The sequence below is a fragment of the Hevea brasiliensis genome, chromosome 9 (genome assembly GCF_030052815.1).
Source record: "Hevea brasiliensis isolate MT/VB/25A 57/8 chromosome 9, ASM3005281v1, whole genome shotgun sequence".
Taxonomy (NCBI): domain Eukaryota; kingdom Viridiplantae; phylum Streptophyta; class Magnoliopsida; order Malpighiales; family Euphorbiaceae; genus Hevea; species Hevea brasiliensis.
In genome coordinates this window covers 31,451,528-31,464,359 of record NC_079501.1, presented here as the reverse complement: position 1 = coordinate 31,464,359, position 12,832 = coordinate 31,451,528, and the positions used below count along the sequence as shown (strand labels likewise).

Sequence of the window (12,832 nt, the reverse complement as noted above, 5' to 3'; positions counted from 1 at the left end):
TCTTCCCTGAGCCTTCTCACTTTTCTCTTGAGGATCTGCTGTTGGTCCTCCAACTGCTTTATTTGTTCTTGCAGTTGCGAGTTTTCGGTGTTTGCCTTTTGTAGGGAATCGGCCAAATGATTATTAGCTTCTTCTGATAGGACGTTTCGGTGAGGGTCGCTGTCTTCGAATTTTGTTGAATTTGCAGTCAAGTGTTCTTGATCCCTGTCAGCCCTCCATTTAAGATAATCGCCCGTGGCACTCAGGCCTTTAGGTGATCTTTCCATCAAAGTGATGTTTTCCCAAGATTCGCGAGCTATTTTCAACCCTTCCTCTTCTTTGAGCTCGTGGTAGAAATGTCCTTGATGGTATTCTTCAATGTTGACTCTGAACTGTGTCGAGCCGAATTGTCTCATTACTAATGTCGGAGTGTAACTTGTGTATCCAGTCACTCCGATTAGGTATACTGATTGATTATCCCCCGTGCCGACCAAAATGGATTGACCCAACGTCCATAATTTCTTCCAGTAGTAGTCATGGCTGTTGAAGCTCAAAATCCATTTTTGTCCTTCGGGCTGATTACTAATCGGGTCATTTTCTCAATGAGAGACTGGTCAAGGTACCAAGTTAATCCCTTCGTCTCCACAGGACACATATGACTAATGATCCAGAGATGCAACAATTGAGAACAATACTTAATGGACCCCTTGCCTTGTTGTCTGCGGTAAGTAAGGGTTAAGAAAGTCTTGGCAAGAATTGCTGGTACTGGATTGACCTTCTATTTCTCCACTGCCCAGAACATTTCCACAACACCGCAGGTTATGATTTCGGAAGGTCCAGGGAACAAGATCAGGCCGTAGATTGCTAAAGCAAGCATCAATGAAGCTTGATCCCACTGTTCATCTTGGATGCATTGATCCAACCCTTTCTTGAGATAAGTCCAAAACCATCCATGCATGTTCCCTTTGACAGTTTCCCTCGCCTTTGCTTCTTCTGGTGGAATTCCCAGCATATGTGCGAACCGTTTCCAGGTCTGCCTATGCTCGAGGTGTAGGTAGATCCGATTCTATGCTGCATAAGGAATTTCTAGCAATGCTTGATATTCTTCCATAGTGGGAGCAGTATCGATATCGTTGAAAGAGAACACCCCATACTTAGGATTCCACACTGGCAACATGGCCTTTAGGGCCGGGATTTGAACTTTAACTAGCATCAAAGTTGCAATCCTCCCATATTTCTTCTCAAATTGTGCTTTGACCTGATCGGGAAATGACTTCCAACCATTGGCCAGACCCTCGAGACTATTCATTCTGACTTCAATCTTGCTCAGGTCCAATGGAGGTAATGAGCTAGTATCATTGTGTGGGGGCACTGAACTATTTTTGGGCCATGGTTTAGCATTCTGTTCTGACTTAAGAACTTCTTCTGCCGATTGACTCGAGGATGCCATGTTAAAAATGATGCTTATCCTTTTACAGACCTTAATTTGGTGATGCCTGCAGGAAAAACTTATTAGCAAGGTAAATTTAAGTAATTTTGAATTATACTATTGGCGGAGCAATACCTACACATTTATTGAAGTAGGAAAATGCGAAGCCACATTATGGGCTTTTTACCGATCTGCCTTCTTCCCTGAAGAAATGGAAGAACCGCTTCTTTATCCTTAGGAGTAAAATTCCGAATGGGTTTGAAGGTTTCCCTCGCAGCTGGCTGCACCAGGGCCCCATACTTCCGAAGCGCCTCACCCTAAATAGGGAAGAGGACCTGATGGTGATGGAGCTGAAAGATCAGGCAGGCAGAGAGAAGTTCTCTTATTTAGATGCAGTGACTGCCGAACTGCATCACTGGACAATGGAGTTGATCACTGGGAAAATCGGGGCCTTCAGCTCTCTGACCTCGGCATCGGTATTTTCCTATATCTTAGATCTTTGGACCTTAGCGATCTCACTGACCTCTTCTTTGTGCAGGTATGGCAAGCGGCGAAGCTTCGAAGGAGAGCCAAAAGCGGAAGAGGGAGGTCTCCCAGAAGGTGCGGGAGATGAAGTTCCGAGCTACTTCAAACGCCCGGTCATGAACCTGGGGAAATACAAGGAGGCTCATCCCAACCTTCAGGGCAGCCGATCCCCGAGGTAGAAGTGATCCGATCTCCTCCTCGCCAAGAAGAGCCACCTCTACCTCCTCCAGTTGCTTCGAGTGCGGAAGGGGGTCCTTCCCAGCCTCCTGTAAGGACCCTTTCCCGTGGTGCCCAAATCTTGATCCATTCGCTGGAGAAGAACCACACGGTTCGAGAGAACCCGGGTTTTGCTAAGGTCTTGGGGTCCTCCATCTGCCTCCGGGAGGATCGGGATAGGCTGTCTCCGGACAATCTTGATGACATCCTGACCCGATCCATGAGCCTAAACGTGGAGTGTTTGGTGAATCAGCACATCATTCGGGAGAAGGCTCAACACCTGGGTAAGGAGGTCGATAAGATGGGGCATGAAGTGGCTTCCCTCTGATCCTAACTCTCATCCGCTCAGAACTACATATCTGAAATTGAGGGGCGGATGAAGTTCTACGAGGACAAGCTGGCCGAGCAAGCTCATGTTCTGGCCGAGCGAGATCATGTTCTTGAGGAAGTTCAGGCGCTCCAAGCCGGTGAAGTTGCTCACCTCACTGAGGAGCTCAAAGCGAAAGAGGAAGAGGCGGTAATAAGGGAGGCCGGCCCTTATGTAAATGCTCACAGGCTCTTGGCCGAGCTCAAGAAGCATTATCCCGAGGAGGACTTCTCCTCGATGGTCAACCTGGCTCCCCAAGACGAAGGGGAAAGCGAGGAGGAGGCTGAGGGTGAGAGAGGAAGTGAGCAAAATGTAGATCAGGCTGGGGGTGATCCTCCAGCCGAATGACTTGTACAAACTTTAATATGAAATGAAATTTCCTTTTTTGTTCAGTGAACGGATGTGATCAAAAAATCTCTAAATTACTTAAGCACTTGATTGTCTGAGCATATTAAAACAACTAAAAGTGATTATTAATCTAAGTGTAAGAGGTTGGAAGACACAATAAGCATGAGATCGGCAGGAAACCAACGCTAAATGGGACTTGATTAAAATTGGAAATTTGGCTTGAACACTTAAGATCGGGATCATCATTAAACCGGATTGGAACCTTAACTTGATTATTCCTAAACTTTTAAAAGGGAGATCGGCAATAAAACTGGTGACATAAAGATCTAGTGTTGGTTCAATTTCGTTTGTCAAGAGAGATCGGGAATATAATTGACTAGTCAGGAGATTTAACAATTGATTTGAGAGGTCGGTGAGGCTTTAAATGACATGGGGACTTAGTATTGATTCGATTCCTTTTGAGGAGAGGTCGGAAATGTGGTTGTCCGGCAAAGAGAGATCGGAAATGTGATTGGCTGGCAAAGGGAGACCTAGTGCTGGAGATCGGTTTCGAAATTTATTGATTCTGGGGATCGGTCAAAATATGGTGTTGACATCAATTATCAACTCCAAGTAGCCGTTACTATTGAGGAGTTTCGAAAGGGACTGTTATGCTAGCTGTGGTTTCAAAACAGTTTCCAAAAATTTCTCACTCAACAATCACATTTATAAACTAATAAACACATTTAAATTCATCATAATATCCATACAAAGATGGCAATACCCAAATTTCTTAAATGCAAGAAAAAAACCATATTTCAGTCAAAGTAAACTTATTCAAAGCAAACTCATTCAATTTAACACATTCCAAGCAATTTACAAGTTTAAAAACGAAGAAAATGTTAGTTGTGCACAAACCTTCAATGCTCTCCTTTCTCTTTACTCACTATTCCTTGTCCATTTCAACTTCTTTTTCTATTGAAAATACATAAATAAAATACCTCAATACCAATCTCAATTGCTGCCAAAAACTCATTACATGCATGTGTTAGTAGTATGCCTTAGAGCATATCATTTAGTATGTATCTTGTACATATTTTTATTAATAAAAGGCATTTCCACTTTTCCGTTTACATAATATATTTATGTGTAATAGAAAAGTCCATTGATATTTTATTAGAAATTCTATTTTTAAGTTGTTAAGGATATGAGTGACAGTATTTCTAGTACAAAGTATCATAAATAGGTTCACAATTCAGGATACTTCATAATAAGGACATGACTTATCTAGAAAGATTGTATTCATGTTTGTTACCAAGTTATTTATATGAGATATAAATAAGATGGAATGGTGAGTCTCATGCCATATGGCAAACATGATAGGCACTTATAAATGATAAGTAAACCGAACCAGTGACACTTATGACAAGCACATGGAGTTTACTCTTGTCAATGTTTTGTCATAAATCATATCAGTGCATATAATCTTTAGACGTGAGATAGCACAGTTATCTTGTATATAGGTAGTTTGAGTTTGATACTGCTTTCATACTTGTACTGTGTATGGGTATATGGGCATGTGTTGGCTCCTACTAGTTATTTATGGAGGTAGGTGTTGATCAAGATGGAATCTGTTCCTCTAAGTAAATAGAGATAAAATTCTATGTTCATTTAATTGTTCTTGATGTTTCGAGTTCCTGGCCAGGACAGATAGATTTATTCAGAAAAGAGTTTCTGATGAGAAAATATTTTTAATCAAGAACTGGAATTAAAAGAGAACATAATATTCATAGCAAATGGAGTTTGGCATAAACCATGACTCCAGCTTGAGTTGGGATTTTATAACAGAAAGATTTCAGTGCATGGTAACATATAATTATAGGTTCATTTAAGGTAAACTTTATTACTAATTGGGTGGCCATGGCATGCTATGCTAGGTATTAACCATGGTCTATGAGGTACATAAAATGATTTAGAGAAATCATTTATGGTAAGAAAGAGTTCTGATGATATTAAGAGTTAATATCATATCTCATTGCTAATTAGTGATGAACCTAGTAAGTCACACACATACACAAGTTATCACCTAATTAAATATGATTTAATTAATTAATTAAAGAATTTAATTAATTAATTAAATAGGTTTGGTTTGCAATTAGATTGCAAAGTCCCTAGCATAACTAGAAACCAAATCTAGATTATTGGATGTATAGTATAAGTTAAATTTATATTTAAAGTGTTTAAATATGAATTTAATTAATGAGAAATTAATTAATAGAGATTAATTAATTAATTTATACTTGATATAAATTGATTAGAAGAAGAGAAATAATTATTTTGGGTTAAGAACTCAAAATTAAGACACAGGGGCATTTTGATCATTTCGCAGTGTGACACATGGCACCATGAGATTGTGACACTTGGCATTACACATAAGCTTGCCAAATGTCTTTTAATCATGTAAGATGATTAAAATTAAGATTAAATATAGGTTTGACACTTGGCACAATGTGATTGGGTCACTTAAACCTAGAGCTAATCAAAGAGTGACATGTGGCAAGGGTTTAATGTGTTAACCTAGCTATATAAGTGTTGTTATGAGAAAAATAAAATACAACCAGCAGCCACACTCCTTTGTCATGCCATTTTGAAGCTCTCCCTCTCTTCCTCTTCATCTCTCATCAATTCAAAGAGATTAGCCATCAATCTCTTGAATTAAAAATACTAGAATTGTTTCTAGTGTCCTGTTTACATCTTTAATCTCTTAAAAGGAAGAACTTGAATTTCTAATTAATAGAAAAAGCTTTAGAAGCTGTTCAAGGCCTGCCATAGGTGTTCTTGGTGTGGACAAGCTAGAGGAACAACATTTGGTGTCCTGAAGACGAATCTCAAAGGCGCAAATATGCTGCAGCGCATCAAGAGGTTAGTGTAATCGTTCTTGATTTAATCTAGGGTTCTAAAATTAATCTGATTAATTTTAAAATCTTAAATGGCAAATACAGATTCAAAAACATATTAAAAGAGTTTTAATATGTTGTTTATCATTGAAATCAAATAGATAAAAATAAATCTTGCATGATGCATGTGACCCTAGGTGAAAATTTTTAAATTCAATGGTATAAACTTATGTTTTTCATGCTTCCATTCCTTCAGCATTTCTAATGCATCCTAAATTAGTTTTGCAAATTTTAGAAAATTTTGGTTGTAGACAACTTGGTGCCCTAATCTTTGAACCTAATTTTTACCTAGTTTCGATCATAATTTGGTGAGGTATTCTTCATGAAAATTGTTTATCTAGGTCTTAACTTTATTTTCCTTTTTGAATCGCCTAATTCGGAGCTGTGTAGCTCAAGTTATGCCTAAAGCACGATTACTGTTCACGTCACTGTTCATGCTGCAGATTCAGTTATGGCAGATTTATCGATCCAATTTCGTTAAGCAATTTGATCAAGTTAAGTCAATAATTTGGTCTAATATTCTTCATACGAAATATTCTACTATGTCTTAGGTTTCCATCGGTTCAAGAATCGCCTGAATTGACGTTTTCTAGAGAGAGTTATGGCCATGCAAAGTTTACTGCTCATATGATAAATCTACAATTCTACAGATTTAGTGATTCAACTTTGCTTAGCAATTTGATTAGGTTAAGTCCATAATTTGGCCTCAAGTTCTTCATATGAAATGTTCTACTATATCTTACGTTTCCATTGGTTTAAGAATCATCTAAATCGGAGTTTTCTAGAGAGAGTTATGGCCATACAAAATTTACTGTTCATATGGTCAAATTATGTAGGTTCTAGATTTCTGTCTCCAAGTTCAAGGCTCATTTCGGATAGCTTAAGGTCATTTTCGGGGCAAGGTATCTTAAAGAAAATTCTAGCCCTATGTCTTAAGTTTGGTTTCCAATTGGTTTCATACTAATTAGAATTGTGCAGCTTAAGTTATGGGATTCCAAACACACTGAATTCAGTGTGCAAAATTCTGCCCTAAGTTCAATTTTTCATTTGTTCAATTACTTTCACTAACCAACCTCAATTCATATTTAATTTACCCAAAATGACTATAATTTAACATTGACACATTAATGGCACTTCTTAGCACAAACCTCACAATTTTCAAACGCCAAAATTTGTAATTTTCCCTAATCCTACCATTTCATTACTTCCATTCATCAACCCAATGTCAATTCAAACCAAATAACCTCAAATGATCATAATTTAACACTACACACACCAATTTCACTTTCTAGCACCAAAACCCAATTTTCCCATGAACCCTAATCTCTCATAATTAAATTTATACACATTTCATGCAATTTCTTTGCCCCAATCATGTATACTACTTCAACTAAGCTTAATTTCATCATCAATTTCATTCAAAGACATCAAACCCTAACTTTTCTCCAATTTCTCCAAAACCCTAGTTTAGATTCCATACATGTTTTCTTTCATTTTCTTATGAAATTTCATCATAAATTAACTTCATTTAAAGCTTATACAACTAATCTAACATGAAAAGAAACTTACCTCAAGTGACCACTTCTAATCTTCAATTTCTTCTAACTCTTTTGTTCTCTTAGCTTCTAATCTCTCAATGAAACATAAATTTGATGTTTTCTACCAATTGGATAGAAAACCCATGGAGAAAAAGTGGAGAAAATCAAGGTTGAGAAAGGTTATAAGTAGAAGAATGAAGAGAGAAGAAAGAAAAAAGAGGGAGAGGAGGTGTGTGGGGGGACAACTAAATGAGGGAGGGAGGAAAATGGCTTCCTTTTATACTTATCCCAATTATTTATTTATTTATTTAATTTTAATTGAGTTGTCCAAAGCTCATTGGTCCTAAAATTTTAATTGGGTCAAAATGGATCTAAAATTCTAGATTTTTATTTCTTTTATTTTCCTTTCACTTTATACTTGAAATCTTTTCCTAAAAAAATTATTCCATAATTCAATTCATTAATTTCACTTAAATTAATTAACATTTTGGTCAAAAGTCAACTCTTGAGGTAAATTGATCAAAATGCCCATTATCGGTTCATAATCCCTCTTTTTCAATATAACCGGTGAGTCCTTATATTTTTTGGTCATTTGAATTTTTATGGTGTCTATCTCCATTAATTTTCTATTTATTTTTTGTCCTCAAGGTATCTTTGAACAGTACTAGTCACATGCCAAAAATAGTACTATTCACAACTCGGAGGTTCGGGGTGTTACAGATAGTGATTTGTTTCTTGTTTCACAGAGATAGTGAAGGAAAGTTATGATTATTAAATAATATTATCTAGAGAAATGGTGTATAGAAGCAGAAGAAAGCTAGAGACTTGTAATGAATTATCAATCGTAATGCACATTGCTTCTACTTTGTTCATTCCATGACTCTCAAAATGTGTACCCTTAGTTCTTTCTTTTAACTTTTGTTTTTAGTTGTCAACTTGTTAAATTAATGAAATTTTATTGTTTATTTTGAATTTCAATTAAAACAAAATAAATGATAATTTTTATGATCAAAATATGTTAGATTTTGTTGAGTTTATAAAAAGATAAATAAAGAAGAAAATGGAATAATAAAATTGAAACACTAATGGTAGCTAGAATGGTACTATAAAGGAAGAGTAAAATTTAATGTCTTGATTTGGGTAAAAATCCAAACATGGTATTCAAGGGCTAGGTTAGATATGGGGTTTGGTAAAATTACAAAAAAATGATAATGCTTAGAGTTAGTAGCTTTTGATATGATCTGCATACGCGTCTTGACACTTAATTATATAAATTTGGATGTAGCACAAATAAGTTTGGGATATGCCACGACTCGATACGTAATATTTAGAGCTGAAAATTTTTAACCTTATCCACTTATAGGGCATGACTCATACACGTAAGCAAACAGATTTAGATTTAGTATAAATAGGTTTAGGATATGTCATGACTAACGTAATGTTTAGAACCAACAATTTTCATTCTTGTTCATTTACATGGCACGTAAGCAAACAGATTTAAATTTAGTATAAATAGGATTGGGATACTTATGAATTTAGTATAATTTAAATAATATATTAATTAATGATTAAATCATATAGCCGACTCATTTTTCATTTCATACTTGTATTAGCTCACACAAAGTAGCAGCAGAAACTGACAACTGATTGGAAACATCTAGATGGTATTTTAGGATGCCTATATGATTTTTTCAGTAGAAAATAATTACTTTTTTATTTTAAAAATAAATTATTTAAATTTGAAAATTAATATATTTATTATAAAGAAAAAAGCTTCATTTATAATTTGATTTTACAATTATAATTCTAATCACTAAGGTGAGGATTGAGTAATAAATCCAATATCAATTGTTAGACATATGCTAACAAAATTTTTTATTTCTTCTATATTTGGAAGCATTTTCAATTTTATTCTAAATTTTTATAAATTTTATCCATTTGATTTTAGTTTTTGACATTTATTTTTTTTAAAAAAAATATGTATAATTAATAAATTAAAAGGAAAAAACAACAGTAATAAAAGCTAAAATTTTCGGTAAAAAAAAGTCACTCTTTTTTCAAAAGAAAAAGAAAATAAAAAAAATATTTCTTAATTGCATATTTAAACAAAATAAATAACATGCCCAAGTTAAAATAATATGGCACGTATACTAAATACCAACCACCAAAAATCAAAACAATAGTATCCTGGGCTAATTTTGTGTAGTACCAATAATCAATACTACTAGCATAATAGTGCATGAAATCAGCCACAAGTATGGAAAGAAAACAAAAAAGAGATACAACTATTTTTTTTTTTAAATGAAGAATGTTATAACTTAATAAAAAGGGAAAAGACCAATATTTATTGAATTACCCCACATATAGATCGATAATTAGCAGGAGCTCCACCCTTGTCGCTAAACTCACCACCAGGTCCATGAGGCCCTCCACAGTATCCATACCGATCACCGTTAAATCTCATTTCCCCATTTAAGTGAGATGGACCAGTAATTTAAAAGCAAAATGGCAGAACCATATTAGAGCTTATTACAAAAACCAACTCCAACATACCTAAAAAGGAATAACACATCATTGTAAAAAAAAAAGGGAAAATACAATATCGTAGGCGATCTCCTGGTGGACCTCCCATGGGTCTACCAATAGGCTTGTTTTGCTTCATCAATATAGCAGGCACAATTTCAGATGGCAAATTGAGGTAAGTTCAAAGGAACTCAATGCCATTATTGGTGATGTACCAGTAGTAGTGCATGCATGCAAAGGTTTCACGAACATACTCCTTTGACTTGAAGCTCTGCATCAACTTAATAACATATGGATTTGGCATATCTATGTTTGCGTGCTTTGCAAGATTGAAGTCTTTCTTTGCATAGCAAACTAAAGAAACACAAAGAAAACCAAATTAGGACTTAATATCAACAGAGAATATACATAGAACACAACTCACAAGCACGTGCACATACACTGTCGTTCCATAATATAAGTATGAACATTATGCAAAACTGCATACGATTACTGAATTGAGGTAAAGGGCGGGTGAGCCGAGGTTTGAGTCGTGAAGAGTGAAATGGGCTTACTTGGGCTTGGACTAACTATTGCTAAAAACTTAGATCTAAGCAATTAGCTTTGTTAGCCTTTACCCTTATAAGCCCATTGAACTTGTTGTAACTTTTAGACGTGGGATTGAAACTGTTAACACATGCATGTAGAAAATCAAATATATTAATAATAATTACATAGAATATGCCAATTTTAACAAGGAAAAAGATTAATACTACTCTTTATTGATTCAAGTGCAGACGCATACAGATACATTTCCACACCAACACAAACATACGTATTATACGTAAACAGTCACACCATTATATGCATGTCAAATTTAAATATGAGATTTTATAGAAAACTCTTAGTTGCTCACTAGAATAGAGTTACATAAACAGTGGCATCATTATATGCACGTCAAATTAAATATGAGATTTTATAGAAAACTCCTAGTTGGTTAGTAGAATAGAGTGACAACTCTTAAACATACAACCTTGCATACATATAAATGTAAATACAGTAAATCTAGAAAGAAAAGGAGAGAGACCTTGAAAGAGGTACTTAGAGATCTCACGACGATTCTTCTTTAGAATGATTTTATATATAGAAGAATAAGTTAAAATTCATATTCTGATTAATTTTTTGCTTGGTTACGAAGAAAAATGAAGGGTTAACTGAATTGAATCCTAAGAGTAAGTATAAGATCTATTATTTCTCATCCAACTACACCAACACACTCATCAACCCCCCCCCCCCCCCCCCCCCCCATCCCACCCCAAAAAAAAAAAAAGAAAAAAAGAAAAAGTTGATATAGAGAATTTCCTTTTGATTCTTTTTCTTCAAGATTGCTAGAAACCAAACAAACGATATCAAAAGCACAAAAAGAAAGAATGTACTATGGTTGACAATAACAATTAAGAACAGAAGCTGCGATAGGAGGCTGCAACGAATGTGATAGTGTGAGCTTCAGCACTCTCTTGTCGCTTAATGGGAAAAACCCTAATATAATTTTCTACTATATAGAACGAGCAAATGTGATGAAGTAACTATTTTGCCCTCATTAAAAATATAAAAATACAATCATGTCCCTTATACCTTGTATTATGCTTTATTAAAAACATAAAAATACAATCATGTCCCTTATACCTTGTATTATGCTTTTTTAACCATTTTTTTTAGAAATATAAAAGTACTTTCTTTATCCTTTTCTTTTTAGTTTTCCGTATCTCAGGGATTTGCAACTCTGAAAAATTTGTAAATGGTTCGGGCCTAAGAAACTTTAAAAGGAAACTGCTCAAGGCCCATTTTATGTCATTAAATTTATTACTCCAAGAGCTTGCTCTCGGTGTTCCCATAAACTTGGGTTAAAACTTGAAACGTGGCCTTGTTCTTAGCCTAAATTTTACTAATTTATTTTGATAAATTTACAAATTTTATAAAACATAGTCATTTACAAATTTAATTTATGTTTGAAATAGTTCAATTAACTTTTACATCTTTTGGTTTATAATAAATCTAAAATAAGTTTTTCAAAAAAAATAAATTTAAAATTAAATTTTGGTTTTATCTTTATTTCTTTTTGAAATACTAATAACATAATTAATTTTTTAAAGAAAGAAGATGCAATATTGAATTTTTTCAAGAATTAGTAAGTGTTGATTTGTAAAATAAAGGAAATCTATATATATATATATATATATATATATACACACACACACTTCTACTCTAACAAGTTTTCCAACTAAAATTAAAAATGAAAATTATTTAATTATTATTACAAATATGTATTATTTCAGCCTACAAAGGATGATTCAAGTCTTGATATACTACATTTCGAATTTGAATCGCATTGATTACCGTTGAAAATTCTCATGAGTGGATGATACATGAACTCTATTGTAAATCCCCAATAATTGTAGGCCCTTCCTGGCCACAGGAAGAGGATACCCCTCCTATTCTTAAACTTACATATATAGTAAAGATATAGTGGGTAAGGAAAATAGAGGGAAAAAAAAAAGAACGCTAGACATAATAATATTTGATAATCACTCATAAAAGACTCTAATATCATATTAAAAAATCACATAAAAAACTGAAATTTATAAAGAAGGGTTTCAAAAATGATTTTATATTTCTAACAAGTAATATTATATGAATATCTACCATCTAAATTTCAAATTGGTGATCTCCTTTATTAAAAAAAAAAATCCTAATCAAATGTAGAAGGGTTGGGTTTTTTTTTAATATTAAAATTAAGAGAGTCTCAAAAGTGGTAGATTTGAGTCAAATTTCCTTTATATCTATTGATATAATGAAAATTTTCACTATTATAATAAATCTATTTGTTAATCAGGTTTATTTAGAATATATAATTTGCATGAAAAGAATTCAAAAGAATTATCACACAATCATGCATGAATTTATTTTATTTAAAATTATTTTTTTAAGTTAA

The 12,832-nt window shown here is 34.1% G+C and overlaps 1 pseudogene; it reads right to left on the bottom strand.

Annotated features, from left to right (window-relative positions):
• Positions 1-9,682: 9,682 nt before the first annotated feature.
• LOC110653879 (40S ribosomal protein S10-3-like) lies at positions 9,683-10,970 on the bottom strand (annotated as a pseudogene).
• Between the last annotated feature and the right edge of the window lie 1,862 nt (positions 10,971-12,832).